The sequence below is a fragment of the Cebus imitator genome, unplaced genomic scaffold, assembly GCF_001604975.1.
Source record: "Cebus imitator isolate Cc_AM_T3 unplaced genomic scaffold, Cebus_imitator-1.0 Scaffold18, whole genome shotgun sequence".
Taxonomy (NCBI): Eukaryota; Metazoa; Chordata; class Mammalia; order Primates; family Cebidae; genus Cebus; species Cebus imitator.
The window spans coordinates 14028913-14042390 of NW_016107333.1; the positions used below are offsets into that span (position 1 = coordinate 14028913).

Consider the following 13478-nt stretch of genomic DNA (forward strand, 5'->3'; position numbering starts at 1 on the left):
CTGTCTCAAAAAAAAAAAAGAATCCACAAATAAAACCCTGTTAGAGCTAATAAACTCATTTCCTTAAGATGCAGAAAGAAAACTGCCATGAAAAAATCAGTTGTATTTCTATAGGTTAGCAATGAACTATATAGAAGGGATTTTTTTTAAAAATATCAATTTGGAATAGCATCAAAAACAGTAAAATACTTAGGAATAAATTTAACCAATGCACTGATACATGCTGAAAATTACAAAATATTGTTGAATAAAATTAAAGAAGCCTAAATAAATGGAAGTATATCCCATACTCATGCATTGGAAAACTTAATATTAGTAAGATGTTAATATTATACAAAATATCTACAGATTTAATGCAATCTGTATCAAAATGCCAATGGTGCTCTTTTGCAGAAAAAGAATACAGTCTAAAATTTGTTCCAGTTTACAGAGAGCTATGATTAAGCCACTGCACTCCAGCCTGGATGATAGTGAGACCATGCCTCAAATTTTAAAAAATAAATAAATAAATAAAGGAAAAAGAAGAACATATCCTAAAATGTATCCGGAATTCCAAGGAACCTTGAATAGTTTTGAACTAGAAGAAAAGGTGGAGGTCTCATGCTTCCTCACTTCAAAACTTAATAAAAAGATAAAAACCTACAACAATCAAAACGTTATGGTACTGGCATAAGAAGAGATATAAAGAACAACAGAATAGGACTGAGAACCCAAACAGACACCTGATTTTTGACAAAGGTGTCAAGACCATTCAATAGGGAAGGGGCAATCTATTCAGCAAATGGTGCTGGGAAAACTGATGTTTTCATGCAAAAGGGTGAAACTGGAACATTATCTTATATACAAGAGTTAACTCAAAATGGATCAAAGGCCTAAATATAAGAGTTAAAACTATAAAATGCTAAGAAGAAATATTCCTGATGTTGGATTTCATAATGATTTCTTAAATATGATACCAAAAGCATAAGCAACAACCAAAACAGACCAAAAAAATAGACATACTGGACTTTGAAACAACTCACAGAATGGGATAAAATATTTGCAAATCATATATCTTATAAGAATTTAATATCCAGAAAGAACTGCTACAACTCAACAACAAAAAGCAAACACCCAATTTAAAAATGGGCAAAGATCCTGAATGTCCATTGCACCAAAGATATGTCAATGGCCTATAAGAAGATAAAAATATGTTCAACATCATTACTCATTATGCAAACCAAAACCACTATGAAATACCACTTCATACCCAGCAGGATGGCTATTATCAAACAAAAAGCAGTAAGTGTCAGTGAGGATGTGAACAAACTGGAATACTGATGCAACCATAAAATGGTGTAGTCATGGTGAAAAACTGGTAGTTTCTCAAAAACTAAACACAGAATAATCATATGACACAGCAATTCTACTCCTAGGGATATATGAAAGAAAACAAAACTGAAAACAGGAACTCAAGTAGATACTTGTATACCAATGTTAATGGCAGCATTATTCACAAAAGCCAAAAGGTGGAAATAACCCGCCAATCAACAGATGAATAAACAAAACGTGGCACACACATACAATGCCATAAAAAGAAATGAAGTTCTAACATATGCTGCAACATAGATGAGCCTTGAGAACATTACACTAAGGGAACTAAGTCAAAAACAAAAAGATAAATATTGTATGATTGTACGTAGATGAAAAGGCTCTAGAAATAGTTGTGATGTTTACATAAAATTTCAATTTTAATTAACGTCACTGGACTTTATGTTTAAAAAAATTAAAATGGGCCAGGCATGGTGGCTCACGTCTACAATCCCAGAGCTTTGGGAGGCTGAGGTGGGCAGATCACTTGAGGTCAGGAGTTCAAGACCAGCCTGACCAACATGGTCAAACCCCATCTCTACTAAAAATACAAAATTAGCAGGGCATGGTGGCACATGCCTGTAATCCCAGCTACTCAAGAGGCAGGCAGGAGAATCACTTGAACCTAGGAGGTAGAGGTTGCAGTAAGCCAACACTGCACCATTGCACTCCAGCCTGGGTAACAAGAGAGAAATTCAAATAAATAAATAAATAATTAAAATGATAAATTTTGTTACATGTACCACAATGAAAAATTTTTATGGTTGTAAAATCTGGATAAAGAACAAAGAAAAAAAATGTTAACTATTGTGTTAGCCAGCATTTATATCAGTTTTCCATAAGCCTAAATATGGCCAATATTTCACTTACGTGGAGCTTTACTGAAATAATCAGCTAAATAATTTCAGTATGAATAGTCAACCTATACCAATTATGTTGAACACAACAGAGTATATCAGGATTACTGCTTATGGTTATGACGCAGATGCTCACAAAGACTGTTGTTACTCCCAGCTTAACAATAAGAACAAGCCAGATAAACTATAAAATCATAGTTTTTTTAAACTCAGAAAGTTGAGGATGCAAAGAAAATAAATCAACTAAATTCTAGAGGAACAAGCCCTTTCTGGAAAAGAAAACAGGGCTGAGATCATGGCGAAAGGAGAAGTGAACCTTCTCCTTTAGAAGGGGGAAACTAGTCCACTTTCAACAGACTTTTCAAGGGGCACATGGGGGCTCACAAGACAGATTAAAATCTCAGAAGCCTCATTCACAAAGCAAATCTGCACTTTCCCAATAGGATCTCTTCCAAGTACTGAAGCTGAAAAAGGGAGGGTGAGGTGATGGGACCACAGAATGCTGGTATAAGGCAGGAGAGCTGAGAGAAACTCCTGTCCAAGTGGCTCAGGGCCTTCACTAAGTACAAGGTCATGCCTGCCAAAGGAAGGTAGCAAGGTATTAGTTCAGTGCTCTCTCCAGTCTAAAGGACCTGAAGCCAGGAGTGGGGCTAAAGAGAGGAAAAAAACATGTCCCAGCTGCTCAAAATGCCAACAGCTGGGGCCGTGAAACAGAGAGGGATCTTTCACAGTTCAACAAACTGGGCTATAAAGGCTGGGGTGGGCTATAAAGAATGGTGAGATTTCCTGAATCTCACAGGTGCTCAGATCCCAAACTCTAATAAAGGGAGTGTCCTTATTCTGCCTTCACAACATTTGATATCAGTGGTAAACTAAATATAACTAAAACTGCCACAAAGGTCCCAACTCAAACCAGATTGATTCAGCCCCTAACACTAGTGTCCTGACAGAATACTTCAGTCTGTACTTTCCTTTTTCACAGTGTCTGACATAACATAAAAAATTAAGAGACCAAGAAACAGAAAATTGTGACCCATAATCAAGAAGAGTAAGTTTAGGGGAAAAAAGTAAATTAAGAATTGAACCTATTGGAACAAATTTAAATTAATCTAGAACTCAGAAAAAAAGTCAATGTTTAAAATGTGAGTCTGAGAGTTGCACTTATAAAACCAACTGAAACCAGGAAGGGTATGTGTTAATAAGAGGGAAGGTCAGAAACTTGAGGAATGTTTAACAGTTAACAAGTAAATGAGGGAGAAGTAATCAACGCAGTTCCAAACAGAATGGATAGAAACACAAATTCTGACAACTGAAGAAACATTAGAGACAACCTGGGCCAAGCAATTTATTTTATGATTAAAGAAACAAAGCCTGAGAAGGCTCAAGAAAGTGTAATGATCTGGCCAAAATTGAGAGGGTCAGGTCTTAAAATTTCACCTTAGGGATCCCACTTCAATTTTCTTTCCATAGTAGCAAATTTCCAGAGTTAGGAAGCAATTCTCTTTACCTGCTAGCTACTGAAGAATTAAATTCTAGCATGAAGAAGAGAATAGCACATGTATCTCTACTCCTTCAAACCCTGCTCCTCTTGCAGTCTTCACTATGGCAGTAAATGGATGGTAACCACCGTCTAACATTTGCTCCAGATGTCTTTTTCTCACATTCCACAATCAAAGCAACACCAAAGCCTTCAAAACGTATCCAGAGTCTGACCACACAAACTGCTAAAATCCTGATCCAAGCCCAGCCTCATCATCTCTTTGCCTAGAATTTAATGTTTAGAGCATCCCACTGGGGATGGTGGTTCACATCTATAATACCAGTGACTTGAGAGGCTGAGGCAGGAGAACTGTTTGAGGCCAAGAGTTCCAAGACCAACCTGGGCAACACAGGCTCCTTCTCTTAAAAAAAAAAAATTAAAAATTAGCCAGGCAGGGTGGCACATGTCTGTAGTTCCAGCTACTCAGGGGGCTGAGGCAGGAGGATTAGTTGAGCCCAGAAGTTTGAAGCTGCAGTGAGCTGTGATCTCGCCACTGCACTCCAGCCTGGGAAACAAAGTGAGACCCCAACCCTTAAGAAAAAGAAAAAATTCTTGAGCATCCTAATTGGTCTTACTGCTCCCACTCCAACACCTCTGCCCTCCCTGCCCTACCGCCCATAGTATATTTCTATATAGCAGCCAGAGCAAACATATTAAATCTTAAATAACATAATCACTCTTCTTCAAAACCCTACAATGACTGGCACTTACTCAACAGTTAAACCCAAAGCTCTTAAATGGCTTATGAGGCCCTCATAAGTGGCCTGTCGGCCAATCTCCTTTTTAACTTCATTTTCTGCCATTCTGCTCCTACCCACTCCACTCTAGCAGCACAGTCTTTGCTGTTTCTGCTTTTGCACTTGCTGTTCCCTCTGCTTGAAATGCATTTCCCCAAGATGTTAATGGCTCATTTCCTTACTTCCTTTTAGGTTTTACTCAAATATTACTTCCCTAGTCACCTTGTAGTGACAGCTCTAAACCCAGGTCACACGTCACGCTCTATTTCCCTTAACTGCTTTTTCTCCATAGCTTTGTTGTCTAACATTCTACATTGGTGTTTTGGGTTGTTTTTGTTTTTGTTTTTTTGAGACAGAGTATTGCTCTGTCAGGCTGAAGTGCAGTGGCACAATCTCTGCTCACTGAAACCTCCACCTCCAAGGTTCAAGCGATTCTCGAGTAGCTGGGACTAAAGGCGCACACCACCACACCCACCTAATTTTTTTTGTATTTTTAATAGAGACGGGTTTCACCATGTTGATCTGGATGGTCTTGATCTCTTGACCTTTGTGATCCTCCCTCCTCAACCTCCCAAGTGCTGGGAGTACAGGTGTGAGCCACTGCACCTGGCCCATACTGGACTATTATTGATTCCCTCCACTAGAATGTGGTCTCCTTAACAACAGAGAATTAATACATTTAGTTCATTATTGTATCCACAGCATTTAGAACAAATTTTGGCACTCAACAGGCACTCAATGCCTTCTGAATGAGTTAATGAATGAATGAATGACAGCAAATACTAATATAGTACTAGAAATTACTCATCTTTTTTGACTTAGGCTCTGTCTCCCTGACTGAAGTCAATCTATTAACTGGCAACGCTTCTGATCACTGTCTCACACAAACTGCTTTTTCTCCTAGTTGTTAAAAAGTATTATTCATTCATTTCAACATTCACACAGAGGCCCTATCATATCCCCAGCAATATAGGAGACACTGAGGACAAAAAGATAAATATAATATTAACTCTGTTAATAATATTACTTAATCTTGAGGTGTTATATCATTTTCAAAATGATGACATTATTCTGCAAATGAGTGAAACTCCAGGATAATAACATTAAATGTTTTCATAGTTATTTCAAAGGCCACAAATTCATCCAAATAATAGCACACATACTCAAAGCAAACATTTCATGAAAACTGACCCATATGACAACATATAAAAAAAAATTTATTTATTTGAGACAGGATCTCACTTTGTCACCCAGGCTGGAGTGCAGTGACAATCATGGCTCACTGAAGCCTCCACTGCCCAGGCTCAAGCAATCCTTTCGCCTCAGCCCTCCAAGTTGCTGGGACTACAGGCATGCACCATCATACCCAGCCAATTTTTGTTTTTGTAGAGATGGAGTTTTGAACTCCTAAACCAAGCAATCCTCCTACCTGGGCCTCCCAAAGTACTAGGATTACAGGCATGAGCCACTGTGCTAAGCCTTGAAAAGAAAAAAAAAAAAATTTTTTTGGAGGGACTGGTTCTTTATTTCAAAAAGACACTTGTCAATATTCAGTATCAAAACAGTTACACTATTGACTTCTCTTTCTCCCAATCGGCCCAAAGAGACCACATAAAAGGAGAGTACATTTTAAGCCAATAAGCTGCAGGATGTACACCTAACAGACCTCCTAGAAACCTTACCAGAAAATGGGGACCGGGTAGGGAAACTTTAAAAGATCAGCAAACTGCCAGCCCACGGACTGCAGAGGCTGTCACAGCCAGATGGGTGGCCAGGGTGCCACAAATCCAAAGAAGGAAAGTTTCAAAATAATATAAAATTTTAAAAGTTTTGAACATAAGCTATTCAAGATTTCTCCAGCACTGACTGATACAAAGCACAATGAGATGGCACTTTTAGAGACAGCAGCTTCAAACCCAGAAAAGGGTAATGAGATGGGTTTCATATGGCTTAATCAGTGGCAAAAACATAATCTTCTTTCTTTCTTTCAAGGACGCAGGAAAGCAATTAAGTGGTCATCTCAACATAAGGGGCACATGATCCATTCTGTAAAGCAGCTGGGAGGGAGTAGAGATGGGACAAAAATTTGGTCTCAGAGATCTTACCATCTTAATTTGGTCACTTGTAATGAAAAAAATAAAAAATAGAAATAACGTTGTCCAAAGAGCTCTTAAAGCTGAAAACTTGAACAGCACATTTTTGTTGTTGTTGTTTGGCTAACTCCTCCTGGAATCACTTTTCTGGTTTAGCTGGTACTTTGTACAGAGCAATGAGGTTTCCCATAGTGGAGTCTTTCCCTGGGCTCTGTTTGGCTCTCAGGAAGGCAGGTCTATACCGTTTCCTCTTCTCTATGGAGAGGGCAATAGGCATTAAGCTGAAAAGTCACCTTCCAAAAGTGAGAAAGGGGTTAGCTTGCTGCTTCAGGGCTGTGGAATTATTTGGAATGTTTTACAAATGGTTGCTATAAAACAACAAAAAAGGTAATTACAAAATGTGTGTATCACGACATGCTTTTAAAGACATTATGCATTGTACTCACATTCCCCTAAATGTTGTTTCCAAAGGTGCTCAGCCTCTAGCCCAGCTGGAATCTCCGGGAAGAGGCAGAGACAGTTTGGCGAATAAGACACAGGGGAGGAGGGGGCAGCGAAAGGAGAAAGCAGCCTTCCAGTTAAAGATCAGCCCTCAGTTAAAGGTCAGCTTTGGGCAGGCTGGCCTCAGGTGGAGTCAGGGTCAGAGGGAGAAGCAGCAGCAGGGTGGGACTGGGGCATTCTACATCTCATTCAGGTCAAGCAGAGTCTGGTCCAGCATCCTTTGCATACAGAGGTGCTCCTCTTTGCTGCATTTCAGTTTATCTTCCAAGTCATCAATTGTCTTTTCCAGCTTGGCTACCGATCTCTCAGCAAACTCAGCACGGGTCTCTGCCTCCTTGAGTTTATCAGTAAGAATCTTGATCTTTCCCTCATATTTGTCTTCTTTTTGAGGGTACTTTTCTTCAGCAGCACTCAGACACTTCAGGTTCTGGTCCATCAGTCTGATCTGCTCATCCATCTCTCGGCAACAGGACTCTGCCAGCTCAGCTCGTTCCTCTGTGCGTTCCAAGTCTCCTTCAATGATCACCAACTTACAAACCACCTCTTCATACTTCCTATCTGCCTCTTCTGCAATGTGCTTAGCTTCTTTGAGTTGGATTTCCTGGAGTTCCATCTTCTCTTCATCTTTTAAGGCCCGGTTTTCAATAACCTTCATACCTCTCTCTCTCTCTCTCTCTCACATCAGCAGCTTTTTCAGCTTCTTCCAGCTTTGCAGGGCAGTGGCCAGGCACTCCTGAGCACAGTCCAGCTCCTCTTCAACCAGCTGGATCCTACATTCAAGGAGGCCACTTCAGCCTCAGCCTGTTCCCAGGCACGCCTTTCTCCCTCAACTTCTCGCTGGAGGCACTCAGCTCGCTCCTCTGCATCATCTGCCTGCTGCTGCAGAACCTGGATCTTGCATTTCACCGCCTCGATGATGGTGATCCCAGCCATGGTACCCACCCAGCTACTGCTCACGCTCTGGCTCCTGCCTCCTCTGCGCGGCTATGCAGCCTCCTCTCACCGCCTTCAAATTTAATTGGCTGACTTTATTAAGCTTGTAGAGATCAAGACATTATAGTTCACTATATTGGAACCCCTACATGAAATGATGTCCCTACCCATTACCTCCTGAATTCAGTAAGAACTTAGACAAAAAACAGCCAGTAGCTGAGAGGCTGCAATGGGTTTATTAAGGTTGTTTCTCAACAACATCATCTGTTAAATAATCCCCCAGATCCCTCTGAATTTAAGAAGATAATATTTTTCAACTGAAACATTTTCATTATTTTCTGTAAACATATTTTTGTATACATTGCATGCTGGGCAAGAAATTAAAATTCAAAATATAATTAAAATCTGATTTAAATGTCACTCAGAATGTAGATCTTTCCATCATGAATAATCAATTGATTTGCAGATGATAAATCCCCACAGAAAGGGCATTTGTTTTAAACAGCTGTTCAGTTTCAGAGAATTCAGAAAGTCATCTATTAGAAATGTCATCTGATGCTTTTGATAATGGTCTGACTCAGAACAGAACCAAGAGAGCAATTGTAACCACTTGAGGTAGTGCCTCATTTTGACATACAAATGGTTATATACAAAAGGGGAAAAACGACCATTAAAATGAAGCTCAGGCCAGGCACAGTGGCTCATGGCTATAATTTCAGCACTTTGGGAGGCTAAGGCAGGAGCATCTTGAGGCCAGGAGATTGGGACCAGTCTACGCAACATAGTGAGACCCTCGATTCTACCAAAAAAAAAAAAAAAAAATTTAAATAGCCACACGAGGGCCGGGCGCGGTGGCTCAAGCCTGTAATCCCAGCACTTTGGGAGGCTGAGGAGGGTGGATCACGAGGTCAAGAGATCGAGACCATCCTGGTCAACATGGTGAAATCCCGTCTCTACTAAAAATACAAAAAATTAGCTGGGCATGGTGGTGCGTGCCTGTAATCCCAGCTACTCAGGAGGCTGAGGCAGGAGAATGACCTGAACCCAGGAGGCGGAGGTTGTGGTGAGCCGAGATCGCGCCATTGCACTCCAGGCTGGGTAACATGAGTCAAACTCTGTCTCAAAAAAAAAAAAAAAATAGCCACATGTGGTGTCATGTGCCTATAGTCCTAGCCACTTATGAGGCTGAGGCAGGAGGATCACTGGATCCCAGGAGTTTGAGGCTGCAGTGAGCTATGACTGCACTCCAACCCGGAATATGGAGCGAGACTCTGTCTCAAAAAGCAAACAAAAAAACAGAAGAGGTGAGAAGGCAATTATCATTTTACATCTCAGTTATGTGATGAACACTCCTACTCATGAGTTGGCATATAAGTACTGTATTTCTCAAAGTATAGCTACAGGAAGGTCATAGGAGACTACTGATAATTCTGAGCTTCTAATTACCCTACTTAGTCATTAGAAACTAACCTTTTTAACTAATAAAGCAAGCACTAAGAGGTTACACCTTTGGGTTGTACATGCTCTACCTTCTCTGAGACAGCAATTCAGCTTATTTTATCTGGTGAAAAGTTAAATAATAGTAATATTAGGTCAGTAAACTCAAATTCTTCCTCAGAAAGGTATCCTGAGATTTTAATCCTGGGTACATATCCAAGAGAAACTGTAACACATTTACCCAAAAATATGGACAGAAATGGTCATAGCAGCATGTCTATAATAGCATAATACTAGAAACAACCCAAATGTTTATTACAGACAGGACAAATTGTGGTAAATTTGCAGAATGGAGTATTATACAGTAGTAACAATGAATTAACTATAACCACATGCAATAAAGACGAATACTAGTAACATGATCTTTAAAAAAAAAAGAAGTCCCAGAAGACTACATTTAGTATTTTTTTATAAAAATAAACAAGACCAGGTGCAGAGGCTCACGCCTGTAATCCCAACACTTTGGGAGGCCGATGTGGGTGGATCATGTGGTCAGGAGTTCGGGACCAGTCTGACCAACACAGTGAAACACCACCTCTACTAAAAATACAAAAATTGGCCAGATGTGGTGGCGCACACCTGTAATCCCATCTACTCCGGAGGCTGAGGCAGGAGAATCGCTTGAACCTGGGAGGGAGAGGCTGTGGTGGGCCTAGATCAAGCCACTGCACTCCAGCCTGGGAAACAAAGCAAGACTCCGTCTCAAAAAAAAATTTTTTTTAATTTAAAAATTTGCCGGGTGCGGAGGCTCACACCTGTAATCCCAGCACTTTGGGAGGTGAAGACGGGTGGATCAGGAGGTCAAGAGATGAGACCAACCTGGCCAACACAGTGAAACCCCATCTCTACTAAAATATAAAAATTAGCTGGGTGTGGTGGCACGCGTCTGTAGTCCCAGCTACTCAGGAGGCTGAGGCAAGAGAATTGCTTGAACCCGGGAGGCAGAGATTGCAGTGAGCTGAGATCACGCCACTGCACTCTAGCCTGGCATCTGGCAACAGAGCAAGACTGTGTCTCCAAAAAAAAAAATTGTTAATTAAAAAAAAATAAAAAAACACAGTATTTGTATTATTTAGGTGAACTAGATATAATATTTTAATAGAAAATGTTAAAATAACAAAGTTTATGATAATAGTTACCAATTAGGGAGAGGCAAGGAGAAAAGCACATAAAAAGTTAAGTTATTGACAATATTTAAGAAGTTGGGTTCACAGATATTATTTTATTGATGTAACAACTACATACACACACAGATATACAGATTATGCAGGGAACAGTGAGATTCCTGTCGTAAGTCCAGAATTACAATTAACAAAATTTTGTGCAAATTTGTTTTTAAAAAAAAAAAAATGTTTACGGAAAAAAGAATAGTCAGGGCACGATGGCTCATGCCTGTAACCCCAGCGCTTTGGGAGGCTGAGGTGGGCGGATCACGAGGTCAGGAGTTCAAGACCAGCCTGACCAACATGGTGAAACCCCATCTCTACTAAAAATACAAAAATCAGTCAGGCATGGTGGTGCGTGCCTGTAATCCCAGCTACTTGAGAGGCTGAGGCAGGAGAATCAACTGGACCAGGGAGGTGGAGGCTGTAGTGAACTAAGATCACGCCACTGCATTCCAGCCTGGGTGATGAGCAAGACGAAGAAAGAAAGAAAAGAAAGGGGGGAGAGAGAGAGAGGAAAGAGGAAGGAGGGAAGGAGAGGGAGAGAGAGAGAGAGAGAGAGAGACAGAGAGAGAGAGAGAAAGCAAGAAAGTAAGCAAGCAGAAGCATAATCAAAATATAAAAGTAATGGCCGGGTGCGGTGGCTCACACCTGTAATCCCAACACTTTGGGAGGCTGAGATGGGGGGATCGCCAGGTCAGGAGATCAAGACCATCCTGGCTAACATGGTGAAATCCCTAATCAAACCTCAGGTACATGACTTCTGGAGGGTATTACATAATCTTTGATGCTATGTTAAGATCTAGTTTAAACATCTCATTATCCGAAGAATTTCAGATGCTGAAAATTACCAAAATAAGATCCCTCCCTTCATCAGATAATTTTATCACGACTCACTGAGTTTATAGGAATCCTGTGTTAGGAACTAAGGACAGTGAGACAAAAGACATCAGCACTGTTCTCAAGATGAGAAATACTACAGAAAAGCAGACAATGCAGTGTGAGAATGACATATGTCCAGGCAGCTCTGGGATCACAGAAGACATCTGACGGGATACAGGGAACAGAGAAAAGCCCAGCACATTGCAGAGGCTCAGTAACTACCAATGTGATCTCCAGGACTTTGGTTGGCAAAGGCCTAGTATTTTGACCAGTGTATAGGCAGGTTTCAGTCAAGAGACAGAAACAACACCTGTAATTTTAACACGGAATTTAATAAAAGTTGCTAACCAGGAAAACTGGAGAACTGAGAAGGCAAAAAGGAGGACAGATATATATCACAGTAAATGCAAAAAGCAACTATCAGTACCACAGCTGAGAGGAACAACGGGAAGTAGTAGGAAATATGAAAACTCAGAGGCTCGACGGAGAAATCCTAAGAAACTGGGATCCAGACCTCTGCAAAGAAACTACGTGTCAAGAGCTCAGAGGGGAAACCCTGCAAAGCTGGAACCCAGATTTTTGAGAGGGAGGAAATAGCTAGTTGATGCTGGCATCTCTGAGGGGATGTGATGAAGATGGTTTTATGAGTGTGGAAAAACTGCAAACTGGAACCATTTGCCACTCCTGTTCCTACTAGGGTGAAGCTTTGTTGCTGTGGAGATATGAACAGGAAAAGGAAGTAAACAGGAGAAAAATCCCTTGCTCCTCCTCTTCTACTTTCCTATCTCCCACTGGTAATATCTATTGGGAAAAAATAACAGGAAACTAGTTACAAAAGAGAAATATGGTCTGTAGGGTCCCAGCTCCTACCTCACAATGCAGTTTCAATGAGTAAGTTTGAAGCTGCAGGAAAGTAACTTAATACCTGTATAATTTTATTTCTCCATTTTAAATATTTAAGGTAATATTTTACAAATATTTGGAGTTACAAAATCTAGTTAAACTAGGCTGTTTGAGTTTTCTCATGACTTAGGAGGAAATTATATAAATAATACCAAAATAAGGGTATCTATTTTAATACATCAAACTTTGAAAGAATGACCCTTCTGTCCTCTATAATAAAGGCAATATACAGATCTTACAAACCAGAATCAAAACCTTAAGAATTGAGAGAAAAAAAAATTTCCCACACCCATGCATACCTAGATGGAAAAATTCTTAAGGCCCAAATTTGGCATCTATGTGAAAACTTGAAACTTTCACTTATTCAAAAATCATCAAAAGAGAAGATTAATGTAGATTAATGAAAGGACTAAATTGCTAACATTTTAGATTAATGCTATTTCATTACTTTCAAACGTAAGTAGCTTTTCCCTTTAGACCGAATCTTCTTCTAGTATTTTGATATTTTTATTGCCTGAGATGTTCTGAGTCTTTCTCTGTAATAGTTGATTTTTTATTAATATTTATCATTTCAAACATTCCATATTTCACCAAATCTAAAATGCCATCAATTACACAATACACCATTACTGAATAAAGAAAAACTGCGAAAATTAAACTATGACTTCATGTGTCCTTTCATGGACTTTTAAAACTTAGTCAAAGAGCTCTCCTATATTAATAACCTAAGGCACTGCTAAGGGATATTATCTCAGGGTATGTTTTGATTACATTTTGTTGCCAATTGCTGTTATATTGGTTTTTAGATTGCATACAAATATTTTGGTTTTTCAAACTTCTGTTTTTTTTTTTCTGATAGCTTTGTTTACCTTATTTACTCAGCAAACCCTTTTCCAGAGAAAGCATAAAGATTAGTCCACGTCTGTTAATCTCAAACTAGTGGACTAAATAATTTCATTTATTATTATTATTATTATTTTTTTTTTTTTTGGGGGGGGACGGAGTTTTGTTACCCAGGCTGG

The 13478-nt window shown here is 39.7% G+C and overlaps 1 protein-coding gene and 1 pseudogene across 3 annotated transcripts in view; both read right to left on the bottom strand.

Annotated features, from left to right (window-relative positions):
• Window positions 1–13478, bottom strand: part of CDK17 (cyclin dependent kinase 17) — a 120032-nt gene that overhangs the window by 65728 nt on the left and 40826 nt on the right. Inside the window, exon 1 of one of the 2 annotated variants that reach the window (XM_037733921.1) lies at window positions 9193–9211. The exons of the other annotated variant lie outside the window; for it this stretch is intronic. The gene's annotated coding sequence lies outside the window, so the exon portion shown is untranslated. Of the gene's footprint in view, window positions 1–9192; window positions 9212–13478 lie in introns of those variants that run through there. 2 annotated transcript variants of the gene reach the window in all.
• Window positions 5986–8381, bottom strand: LOC108294421 (annotated as a pseudogene). The gene has a single exon (XR_001821022.2). The product of XR_001821022.2 is annotated as a tropomyosin alpha-3 chain-like (transcript).